This window comes from Macrobrachium nipponense, chromosome 14 (genome assembly GCF_015104395.2).
Source record: "Macrobrachium nipponense isolate FS-2020 chromosome 14, ASM1510439v2, whole genome shotgun sequence".
Lineage (NCBI taxonomy): Eukaryota > Metazoa > Arthropoda > Malacostraca > Decapoda > Palaemonidae > Macrobrachium > Macrobrachium nipponense.
This window is the reverse complement of record NC_087207.1, coordinates 83,333,311-83,342,213: the sequence shown is the minus strand read 5'-3', so window position 1 is coordinate 83,342,213 and position 8,903 is coordinate 83,333,311. Positions and strand designations below refer to the sequence as shown.

Sequence of the window (8,903 nt, the reverse complement as noted above, 5' to 3'; positions counted from 1 at the left end):
ACAGCATACTCACGATGCAAGAGACTGGTTATTTCAATAAAATGCTTGAAAAAGAGTTCCAAAAGATTCCACGGGATCCATCAGCAAAAGTAGAGGGGGAAGAAAAAAGTTTTGCAATTGCCATCACACACCTGCAGGTAAGCGTCCAAGGCTTGATAACTCATTCTTCTCACTCTGAGAAGACAGTAATACAGGTTCTGCAAAGCTTCTCTTCCACCATCAGCTACTTTTTCTCCTGATCTTTGCCTCTTATCTGTTCCGTTCTGTCTTACCACCTATTTCCAAGCTTCCTTATAATTACATTGTTCCAGTTTACATATTTTACTTAAAAACAAATTCTTTCGTTGAGTCGTTTGGGCTTCTGAAACAGGGACCTTAGAGTCTTATCTTCCTGTTGTTGTGGCACCAGGAAACACGCCTCGGTGGGTTGTATCTATGGGCAGGGAATACTAGTGTAGTGGCTGGAGTTATTCTCTTGAAGCGACAAGACATTGTACAGATAAATGAATATCATAAAGTTGAAATATGAATATATTGACAAATAGTAGTGAGGTAGAAGATTAACTTAAAATATTTAATGATGAAATAAGACAAAATCTATAATAGGACTGTGTTTAGACACAACAGAAGTTTAAAAGACATTTTAGGCTACATGTATGATCATAGTTTAATACACCACATAGATAAACCAGCTTCAAGGTCTGAGTATATTTGAGTTTTTGCCAAAAGTGACAGTAAAGTCTAATTTGGATAGGATTTTCGTCTCTAATATAAATACAAAAGAAAATAAAAGACGTTATTATAATCTTTTCTTATCAGGGAAAAGAAGAATTTACTCTATATTTTTGAAAAGTTATATCAATTTGTTTAAAGATAATGAGCACATAGGTTTTTACTGCAACTGCACAAATTTAACACATAATGTTAAGGTGAGTGAAGCTGCATAACGTTCCTTCAGATATCAAGGATAAAATCATTGTTGGCCAATCACTGCAAAAGCAGTTGAAATTAAAGGTCAGTTATTATTTTTATTATAATGAAGTAAAACAAGAGTCCTGGAGCTACTTCAGCCTCTACATTTCCAGATTCATATTCAGGGATCTTGGGATCGTCTCTAATGTTCCTATGATTATAAGTACAATTTCCATTGGCATATCCCATATCCTTCTTATTTCTTTTTTCAGTTCTTGACTTATCCATTTTTCACTTTCTTTCTCTTCAACTCTAGTGTCCCGGTATTGCAACATCAATAAGTGATACTTTCTTCTTGATTTAGTCAATCAACGTCACGTCTGGTCTATTTACACGTATCACACTATCTGATCAGATATAGTCCCAGAGGATCTTTGCCTGATCGTTTCCTATCACTCCTTCAGGTTGGTGCTCGTACCATTTATTACAGCAAGGTAGCTGGTGCTCCTTGCACAGGATCCAGTGGAGGGCTTTTGCCACTGAATCATGCCTCTTTTTGTATTGGTTCTGTGCAATTGCCGGACATTCGCTTGCTCTGTGGTTTATGGTTTCATTTTTCGTATTGCACTTCCTACATATGGGAGAGATGTTATTTCCATCTATCGTTCTTTGAACATATCTGGTTCTTAGGGCCTGATCTTGTGCCGCTGTTATCATTCCTTCAGTTTCCTTCTTGAGCTCTCCCCTCTGTAACCATTGCCGTGTGTCATTGCAGGCCAGTTCTTTAGTCTGTCTCATGAATTGTCCGTGCATTGGTTTGTTGTGCCAGTCCTCTGTTCTGTTCGTCATTCTCCTGTCTCTGTATATTTCTGGGTCTTCGTCTACTTTTATCAGTCCTCCTTCCCATGCAAGCTTGAGCCACTCGTCTTCACTGGTTTTCAGATATTGACCCCAGTGCTCTGTTCTCGATGTTGATGCAGTCCTCTAAGCTTAGCAGTCCCCTCCCTCCTTCCTTTTGTGTTATGTATAGTCTGTCCGTATTTGCTTTTGGGCATAGTGCTTTGTGTATTGTCATTTGCTCCCTATTTTTCTGGTCTATGTTGCGGAGTTCTGCCTTCGTCCATTCCACTATTCCTGCACTGTATCTGATTACTGGTACTGGCCATGTGTTTATGTCTTTTATCATATTTCCGGCGTTAAGTTTTGACTTGAATATCACCTTGAGTCTCTGCATATATTCTTTCCTGATCGTGTCCTTCATCTCTTGGTGTTTTATATCTCCTCCTTCCATTATTTCCAGGAATTTGTATCCCATCTCATCTGTGTTTGATGTTGCTCCCATCTAGTAGCTTTATCCCTTCAGTCCTTGTTACTTTGCCCTTCTGTATGTTGAATAAGTCACATTTTTCTATTCCAAACTCTATCCCGATGTCCCCAGATACAATTCTTACAGTCTGGATTAGGGTGTCTATTTCCTTGATGCTCTTACCATAAGCTTGATGTACTCCATGATCGTAATATGGTTAATTCTGTTGCCTCTTTTCTTGAGTTAGTGCCCAGCATCTATCTTATGTAGTACTTTTGTCATGGGAATTATGGCTACTATGAAGAGTAGTGGTGACAGTGAATCGCCCTGGAGGATCCCTCTCCTGATATTCACTTCTGCTAGTCGTATTCCAGTTGTGTTCCAGTTGTGCATTGTATTCTTGAGGAATCTGATGGTGTTTTCCTCTATCCCATATATTTTCAGACATTATATTAGCCATGTGTGTGGTATCATGTCGAAGGCTTTCTTATAGTCTATCCATGGCATGGTTAGGTTGGTTTTCCTTCTCTTACTGTTCTTCCTTACCATTTTGTCTATCAGAAGCTGGTCTTTTGTGCCCCTACACCTCCTTCTGCAGCCTTTCTGTTGGTGGGGGATGGTGTTTGTATCCTCTAGGTAGTTGTATAGCCTTACACTGATGATACCTGTTAGTAACTTCCACATTATTGGTAGGCAGGTGATAGGCCTGTAGTTACTGGCTATATTTTCCTTACTCTTGTCTTTCTGGACTAAGGATGTTTTTCCTGTGGTCATCCATTTGGGTGCATGGTGATAAATTTTGATAAAATGCTGGAGTTGTCTGCTATTCTTGGGTTTAGGGCCTTGAAGCTTCTGAGCCAGTATCCATTTACTTCATCGGGACCTGGGGCTTTCCAATTGGGCATTTTCTTTAGTTGGTGTCTGACTGTGTCTATCATGATGTCAGTGAATCTTTGTTTTATTATCCCTGCTACTTCTGCCTCGACTTCCTGTTGCATGTTTGCTGTGTGATACCAGATTGTTCTATATGTTTTACAAGAGTCTCTTACTTGGTTCGGTTTCAGGAATTTCTTGGTGGTTGTCCTCCCCTCTTAGTTGGCTGTATAGTCCTTTCTGGTTGGTTCCAAATAGTTTGTTCTGTTGGTATCCCTTATTCCTCTTCATGTACCGTTGGATCTTATGTGCTTTGGCCTTAAGCCTCTCTTTTACATTTTCTATTGTGTTGTTTAGTCCCATCTATACTTTGTATTTCTTGTTTAGTTCCTCCCTTGTTTTCTTGCTTTTTAGCCTTTTTTCTGCCATCTCTTTCAGTTCACTCAAGTCATATCTCATCACCATGATTTGCTTTCCCAGGCACCTTTTCCAAGGCAGTTGCTGTTTTGGTTTCTGTTGGGTTGGTTGTTCTGTTACTAATCTTGCCCCTGCATATGTCAAGTTATTTGTTTATGTGATATTGGTGATGTGTATTAGTCTCATTATTTCATTGACCTCACTTGCTTTCTCCCTTAATTTCTTGGTGTTGAAGGCTTTCATGGAGGGGATCTTTGTTCCCTCTGAATCTGGCTTCATCCATTGTTTGATCTTATCTATCCATTCCGTCCTGTCTGTTACTTCGTCGGTGTTTCTTCGTGTGCCGTTGTTTGATACCTCATTATCCTTGTCGTCTTCTGTAGCATCGTCTCTCAGTTCGTCTTGTAATTTGCTGTGTGTCATTTCCCTTTCCATTTCCTCTCTTTCTGTAGGAGAGAGCCAGTTCTCTTTCTTTATGTTCCTTACTTGGTCTGCCAGCCTCTGCTCTGTTTGGGGGCGTTATTCCTCTAATTCCAGATGCTGACCAACCTTCTTCTATATCCTCTATCCGTCAGGTTGCTTCTGATGTAGCAACTCCATATTTCCTTATTTTCTTCTCTTGTTCATTTTTTCCTCTGGTTCGCTTCTGTAGCTCCAGTCTCTGGTTGATGGTTCCTGTCGTTGTGGTGGTCAGTTGCAGGATGACGAACTCCAAGTACCTGACTGTCTTCCCCTTTAATTGGGGTGAATACCTGTGTGCCGGACTGAGCTCCTCTGTTGCCAAAGGTTCCATTTACATTGTTGTCGTTTAATCTTTCATTTCTTTCCATCATTGATGAGTTTTGCTATTTAACCCATAGCTGGACCCTACCCATCAGGAAAATGTACTCATTTACAGCTGAGTAGACTGAGGAAATTCGGGTAAAGATCCTCTCCCAAGCACTCAATACCGAGGAGAGCGGTCACTCATCCAACGATTGACCAACCCCAATGTTGCTTAACCAGCCAATTGACGACCTAACCCACTCTGCCACGGCGCCACATTATCATTATTATTTTTTTTTTTTTTTTTTTTGCTCTATCACAGTCCTCCAATTCGACTGGGTGGTATTTATAGTGTGGGGTTCCGGGTTGCATCCTGCCTCCTTAGGAGTCCATCACTCTCCTTACTATGTGTGCCGTTTCAGGATCACACTCTTCTGCATGAGTCCTGGAGCTAATTCAGCCTCTATTTTTTCCAGATTCTTTTTCAGGGATCTTGGGATCGTGCCTAGTGCTCCTATGATTATGGGTACGATTTCCACTGGCATATCCCATATCCTTCTTATTTCTATTTCCAGATCTCTATACTTATCCATTGTTTCCCTCTCTTTCTCTTCAACTCTGGTGTCCCATGGTATTGCGACATCAGTGAGTGATACTTTCTTCTTGACTTTGTCAATCAACGTCACGTCTGGTCTGTTTGCACGTATCACCCTATCCGTTCTGATACCATAGTCCCAGAGGATCTTTGCCTGATCGTTTTCTATCACTCCCTCAGGTTGGTGCTCGTACCACTTATTACTGCAAGGTAGCTGATGTTTCTTGCACAGGCTCCAGTGGAGGGCTTTTGCCACTGAATCATGCCTCTTTTTGTACTGGTTCTGTGCAAGTGCCGGGCATTCACTTGCTATGTGGTTTATGGTTTCATTTCTCGTATTGCACTTCCTGCATATGGGAGAGATGTTATTTCCATCTATCGTTCTTTGAACATATCTGGTTCTTAGGGCCTGATCTAGTGCCGCTGTTATCATTCCTTCAGTTTCCTTCTTTAGCTCTCCCCTCTGTAGCCATTGCCATGTGTCATCACTGGCTAGTTCTTTAGTCTGTCTCATGTATTGTCCGTGCATTGGTTTGTTGTGCCAGTCCTCTGTTCTTTTTGTCATTCTCCTGTCTCTGTATATTTCTGGGTCTTCGTCTACTTTTATTAGTCCTTCTTCCCATGCACTCTTTAGCCACTCGTCTTCACTGGTTTTCAGATATTGCCCAGTGCTCTGTTCTCGATGTTGACGCAGTCCTCTATACTAAGTAGTCCTCTCCCTCCTTCCTTTCGTGTTATGTATAGCCTGTCCGTATTTGCTCTTGGGTGTAGTGCTTTGTGTATTGTCATATGTTTCCTGGTTTTCTGATCTATGCTGTGGAGTTCTGCCTTCGTCCATTCCACTATTCCTGCGCTGTATCTGATAACTGGCACTGCCCATGTGTTTATGACTTGAGTATCGCCATGAGTCTCTGCATATATTCTTTCCTGATTGTGTCCTTCATCTCTTGGTGTTTTATATCCCCTCCTTCCATTATTCCCAGGTATTTGTATCCTGTCTCATCTATGTGTTTGATGTTGCTCCCATCTGGTAGCTTTATCCCTTCAGTTCTCGTTACTTTGCCTTTTTGTATGTTGACTAAGGCGCATTTTTCTATTCCAAATTCCATCCTGATGTCCCCAGATACAATCCTTACAGTCTGGATTATTATTATTATTATTATTATTATTATTATTATTATTATTATTATTATTATTATTATTATTATTATTATTATTATTATTATTATTATTATTATTATTATTATTATTATTATTATGCCAAAATTTGGGATTTCATTTACAAAAGGTTGTTGGAAGTGGTCGAGAATGAATCAACTAGAAGATATGGACAGACAAATTACACATTTTTCATTCCCTTTTTACCACATTATTGTCTTTATATAACCAACGGAACGAGATCTTTAAAACACCTTTATCAAGATTTGTTAAAAATTATTGGTAACAATATTCCCAGGAGCACCATACTTTCTAAGACTTTTCAGAGTCCTCTCGGTGAATAAATATTTTAAAATGGTTGTTACTAATCATAATATCAGGAGTTCGTTATAAAATGGATATACTTTATTATAAATTTCCCACATCGATTCTATTTTTTTTCAGGCTTGCTTCTACATATATGTTATCGGAATGTCTGCAGCTTCTATGGCATGGTTGCTTGAGTGCATTACATTCTTCTGTAATAAAAAAGACTAAATAGTGCTATCTTAAGATGCCAGATGACACGAAGTAAGTTTGTGCTCCAGATATTTTGTGATCGAAGGAAGGAACCCAGGACAGCTTGAGAAACAGAACAAAATTATTAGGTTGGCTCGCCTACATCATTTAATTATCAACAGATCTAGCATAGCGTGAACGGAACCTTGCTAGTTCGGATATTGTCAGCCAGTACTTCAGTGCATCAGAAACTGACGAAGTTATCCTTTATGCAGTGCATGACGGAAGAGAAACCTGCGCATCATTTACTCCTAGGACTTGTCTATATTTATAAGTATACAAAGCAGTTTGCTAAAGATTTAGAAAGTTTAAAATCCTTCACTGAAACAGAGGACAAAGTCAGAAGATATCAGAATGTTAAGTAGGATAGCCGTAGCAAAGAGAAAGTAGGATTATTGTTACCTCTTCTGACACGAATCAACAAAATACAGTTCAGTGATGACGCAGACATCAAGATTTATGTCCCAGTACCTCTACACTCACAGCAGTACTGTACTAGATGCCTTCTAATGCAGTGAAATGGACAGATTTTTTTACGTTTAGGTAAATGGTATTGGTTAGCAAAACAGGATATTTTTGGTGTTAGAACTTTGTGAAAGGTTAAAACTTCCATAAAAAAAGTAATGGTTCAGAAACACTAGAGGTCTCTTTTTCTATTAAGAGTATTTTAATTTACAGCAACAACATTATGTTAACCTGTAACCACTCTCCCCACTCTTTCATAAAAATATAACATTATTTTTTTGTTTGTTTTCATGAACAAATAGAAATGGCATTCGTTTTCATATAAGCACTCATAGCGTGCCAAGAAGGGCGTTTTAACCCTGCATTCACGAAAGGAAAACATTCTAGTAAATTTTATTTAGAATCGTCCATTTCCAATAAAATCTGTCTGTCTTCAGATAAAGTTAGATATAGATCCATGCAATATTCACCCTTTGTCTAATCTTTGCAAAATTACCTTCAGTATAGATAAAATTACACACCATGCCATTTTCAGTGTTATTGACAGCGCAAGTTAATTTTAGAATATAAAGAAATGGTAAAACTGTTCTAAAAGGGCATAATACAAAATATAAAATACTTCTTAAAATCGTGATTTGAAATCATGTGTAGAGCAACCGTCATATGGCGTGAAATAAAGTGCAATACAACCAAGTCTTTCCTTTGTATCTAATAGTTTATGTTACCAGAACAATAACATACCCCCCAAAAAAGTGTTCTATCTGGGGACTCCTAATGTAGACTAAAGAAGAATCGAATTAACCATTTTAGTAGAGGCTTGATTGTTTAGAAATAGTGTTTGCTACATGCTTGACTTTATATATCAAATCTAATGACTTTTTTTTTTTTTGGTGACTCAACTGCGGTCTGGTCGTATAATAAAGAATCAAGACTCTTATACCTGTTGTTAAGAAAGAGTCTATCTATCGGACCGATCACTATTGATTAAATAATGGCAAAATTTCAAAGTGAAATAAATTTCTGTACATATACTAAAGGAAAATTCTTCACATCGAGATTATTTCCATAGACCGTATAACATATACTAATGGAATTCTCCTTTTATAAATGAAGATTAAATTTGAATAAAATAACTAATGGAGAGAAACTAAGTTCCAATACAAGATGACGAGAGATCATGTAAGAGTGCACTCACTGTCTTTTTCCGAGGGCACTAAGAGAAGCAACAGGTATGGATCTCGTTCCCATCTCACCTTCTTCAGCCAAGAGCCTGTGTAGTATTCATATGCAATCCCTTTGTATTTTTGCTATTCACGGCTTGGTGTGGTCAAAGTCCCATTAGTCTCTCACTTGAATGTTCAGATGTAAAGTTAATATGAAATTGTAGTCTTTTGGAATCAATATCGGTAGATTTTCTCCCATTTAAATTGTGTACTTTGTAGACCTCAAGGTTAAAAAATTTGGAATTTCTTCTTTGATTTAATGTGCCCTTCAATTCTATATAGTTTAATAATGTCATTTAACTCAAAAAACTAACCGAAGCTTCTTTGACCTTTATCAATGAGGTTTGCTGGTTTTGCGCTTTAGGCCAGACTATCCTAAGTCCAACTCCATCCTTGTGAGTATTAACTTGTGCATCAGAAGTTAAGATTTCTGACGTTGTTCGTCTATTTCACTATTTTCCCCACTCCTTGCTGGACTAACTTCTACTTCCTTAATGTCTCTTGCTTTCATCATCAATCTTGGCTCTATAAGCAATCGTGCTCCTTGTATACACCATTGTTTCTCAAATAATATCACTCCATGGTTAATCATCGGATTGTTGGCACAAGCACAATAACCAGCAGTAGTCTA

General features: G+C 38.4%; 1 long non-coding RNA gene across 1 annotated transcript in view; it reads left to right on the top strand.

Moving 5' to 3' along the window:
• Positions 1 to 7,821, top strand: part of LOC135226330 (uncharacterized) — an 82,364-nt gene extending 74,543 nt beyond the window's left edge. Inside the window, exons 2-3 of the long non-coding RNA XR_010317201.1 lie at positions 5 to 137; positions 6,471 to 7,821. This is a non-coding gene — a long non-coding RNA (uncharacterized LOC135226330). The remainder of the gene's footprint in view (positions 1 to 4; positions 138 to 6,470) is intronic.
• Positions 7,822 to 8,903: the final 1,082 nt, after the last annotated feature.